Below are 3,841 nucleotides of genomic sequence, written 5' to 3'. Positions count from 1 at the left end.
GATGGGGTTGAGTCAAGCCTGAACTCGCTGGGTTGTTCTTGAGACTCGGCGAGTAGAGTCGTGGTTGCCCTGCGATTCAAGCCAGGTGGAACTCGTCGATTTAGGCGAGTGCTCGACGTGCCAAGAAAGATCCGAAGGAGTCAGTGAACGTGTTAGACTCGCTGAGTTGCTTTGGTGCACTCGCCGAGTCCGGTCGAAGTTGACCGTTGACTGGAGTTGACCAATGTTGACTTGATAGGGTTAGTCAACCTTAGTTGTAATAGTGTTAATTAGAGATATATTGTATTATAGGAAGATTATAGTGCGGGGGATCGAGCACGAGTGATTTCAGGGATTTACGAGTTATTGAGATACACGAGGTGAGTCTTCTCACTATACTTTACCTTGAGTAGGTAACTAGAGTTATGTGATATAGTGCTTGTATGCTATATATATATATATATATATATATATATATATATATATATATATATATATGTGTGTGTGTGTGTGTGTGTGTGTGTGTGTTATGTGTTGCGCTGCATTATTCTTTGTGATTTATGATGTGCATGTTTACAGAGTTAGAACCTGAGGGTTCAAAGAGTTTGGGTGCACGGACCCACAGAGTTATAGCCTGGAGTGGCTAATATGTGTTATATGTGGTATTTTGGGGAACTCACTAAGCTTTGTGCTTACAGTGTTTGGTGTTATTTGTTTCAGGTACTAGTGACAGCCGTGGGAAGGCGCCGACTTGATCAGTACACACACATGGGATTTTATGTTATGAGATCTTGGGATTTTTGTATGACATGAATTGTATTTTAAACATGGGTGTTTTTACGATTAGTAAACGAATTATGTTTTTATAAAAATGAGAAAAATTGTTTTGAAATTTACGGTGTTACAAGTTAGTATCAGAGCCTTGGTTTCAGGGATTCGGGTACACCTTCGGGAGTATTTGAACTCAAACTGAGGATTTGGAAAATATTTTCAAAAGAGAACCTAATTTTCTAAAAGAAGCAAAAGATTTTTAGAGAAACTCAGAGTAGAAACGTGTGTATGATCAGTCAGCGCCTGAACGGTGATTTCCAAAAATATCCTTATATTATATGTTTATGAGATTGATATGATGTATTATCTTGCTAAAGTAGGCTAGGTGTTCCTATTAGGACTAGAGTGCCCTGATTTGTGATGCCTTAGCCTAGGGAGAGGTGAGCTGTTATGAGATGCTTGAGAGTGAATAGGTAGTAGCGAGGAGCTTATGAGAGATCTGTTAGAGAGTGATAGAGTACTTGGAAATTGGGATCCGAAGATGAGGATTTGGGGTGTATACTGAAACGGTGTGGATAGTAGTATTGGGCCCGTACTACTGAAAGCACCGGGGCGGTGTACAGTTCAAGTAAGAACCTTCGGTATGCCAAGGATCAAGGAGGGAAGAGTTGTCGAGTGTGAGTATGCTCGAATGGATTCTAATTTATCATATGTTGTATTTCAGAGGTAGATCATTGTGAGGACACGTCTTATGCCAGAGAGCAGTGGGGCTAGTGATGAGGAGATCCGTCGAATCATCGACGAAGAGGTGGCTGCGACCATCAGGGTAGAGATACCAGAGATGTTCGGGTATATTAAGACCACGCTGATTGAGACTTTCGACGAGCGTTATGCTGCTCTTTCTGAGATGGATTTCAGACATAGAGGGGTGTTTCTTCACTTGCTCGTCTCCTGAGCATTTGAGAGTTCGGTTCGCGCTGAACCAGCTTCGCTTGGGAGCGAAGGACTGGTGGAAGTTTGTGACAGCGCACTTTTCGCTTGCTGAGCTTGCGGCAGTGACCTGGGAGAGGTTCACTGCCATGTTCTGAGATGAGTACACTCCCCAGGTGGAGAGGGAGCGTTTGGCCCAGGAGTTTCTGACCCTCAAGCAGGGTACTGAGTATGTTACGGTGATTACCAGGATGTTCCACGAGAGGGCGATGTTCTGCCCTGAGCACGTGTTCACTGAGCAGGCACGCATGAGCTGATATTTGAGTATCTTGAGGCGAGACATTTGGGAGTTCGTGGCGAACTCCTCGTACCGGACATTTGCCGAGCTTCAGGCAAATGCTCGGAAGAGGGAGATTGAACTAGAGACTCAGGCCAGGGAGTAGGCGAAGTCTCAGGGGAGGGATCGGCGACCGGCACAGTCCCAGCCGGCAGCCAAGCTGGCCAAGCCTGCTGATCCCAAATCTGGGAGCCAGAAGGGCCGCACTTGTGGAAAGTGTGGCAAGGGTCATGATGGAGTATGTAGTGCTGGATCTTGCTACAAATGTGGCAAGGAGGGGCATATAGCCAAGGACTGCCCCAAGGGGTTTGCAGTATGTTTTCACTGCAACCAGACCGGACACCGAAAGGCGGAGTGTCCATAGTTGCGGTGATTAGCTCAGGGAGCTCCACAAGGATCTCCCCCTGCCGCCATCAGAGCTACCGAGAGTCGGCCAGTGAATACCGAGGCGCCGAGGGCACGAGGGAGAGCTTTTCAGTTGACCGCGGAGGAGGTCCGCGCAGCGCTCAATGTCGTGGCTGGTATATATTCTTTCGTGTATTTATTTTGATGATTGAGATATTATGCTTATATTATGTTATGCATAGGTACTTTTCTTATGAATTTTGTACTTGCCTTGGTGTTATTTGACTCGGGTGCGAGTCGGTCTTTTGTATCTTTGACTTTTAGTCAGCATATTAGTGTTAGTCGCGAGGCGCTAAGTCGGCCTCTAAGAGTTTCCATAGCTGATGAGAGGGTGATATATACCACAGAGGTGATCCGCGGGTGCGTACTCGAGATTTTCGGTGTTGAGTTCCCGATTGACTTGGTTCCTATTGCGATGGGTGATGTCTGTGTCATTGTGGGCATGGACTGGTTGAACAGATTCGGTGCGGGTATCGACTGTGAGCGACAGCTGGTAACCATACGAGACCCTAGTGGGGGAGTTCTTACGGTGTACGGCGAGGGTACACGTTCTGGATCAGCGTTTTGTTTGGCCGCTAGGGTGAGGCAGTGTCTATAGCAGGGCTGTAAGGGTTTTATGGCGTACGTGATGGATACGCGAGTTGATTCCGAGAGGTCGAGGTCAGTGGAGGAGGTTCCGATAGTGCGTGAGTTCCCAGATGTCTTTCCAGAGGAGTTGTTGGGTGTGCCTCCCGTGAGGCAAGTGGAGTTCAGAATCGATTTGGTTCCGGGCGCCGCGCCTATTGCCAAGGTGCCTTATCGCCTTGCACCTTCAGAGATGCAGGAGTTGTCCTCACAGCTTCAGGAGCTATTGGGAAAGGGGTTCATTCGGCCGAGCAGCTCGCCGTGGGGAGCGCCTATCCTTTTTTCTCAAAAAGAAGGATGGTTCACACCGGATGTGCATTGATTATCGGGAGTTGAACAAGCTAACGATCAAGAACCGTTACCCGTTGCCGAGGATCGACGATTTGTTCGATCAGTTACAGGGAGCATCTTGGTTCTCCAAGATCGATTTGAGGTCTGGATACCATCAGGTGAGGGTGCGAGATGAAGACATCCAGAAGACAGCATTCAGGACGCGTTATGGGCAATACGAATTTGTGGTGATGCCTTTCGGGCTCACCAATGCCCCGGCAGTGTTCATGGATCTCATGAACTGAGTGTGCAGGCCGATGTTGGATCGGTCAGTGATTATATTCATCGATGACATCTTGGTATATTTGAGATCTAGAGAGTAACATGAGGAGCATTTGAGGGAGATCCTCGGAGTTCTGAGATCGGAGAGGCTTTATGCCAAATTCTCCAAGTGTGATTTCTGGTTGCGAGAGGTCCAGTTCCTGGGACATCTCGTTAACCAGAAAGGGATATTGGTCAACCTGG

The sequence above is a fragment of the Lactuca saligna genome, chromosome 3, assembly GCF_052625555.1.
Source record: "Lactuca saligna cultivar CGN05327 chromosome 3, ASM5262555v1, whole genome shotgun sequence".
NCBI lineage: Eukaryota > Viridiplantae > Streptophyta > Magnoliopsida > Asterales > Asteraceae > Lactuca > Lactuca saligna.
This window is presented reverse-complemented; position numbering follows the sequence as displayed.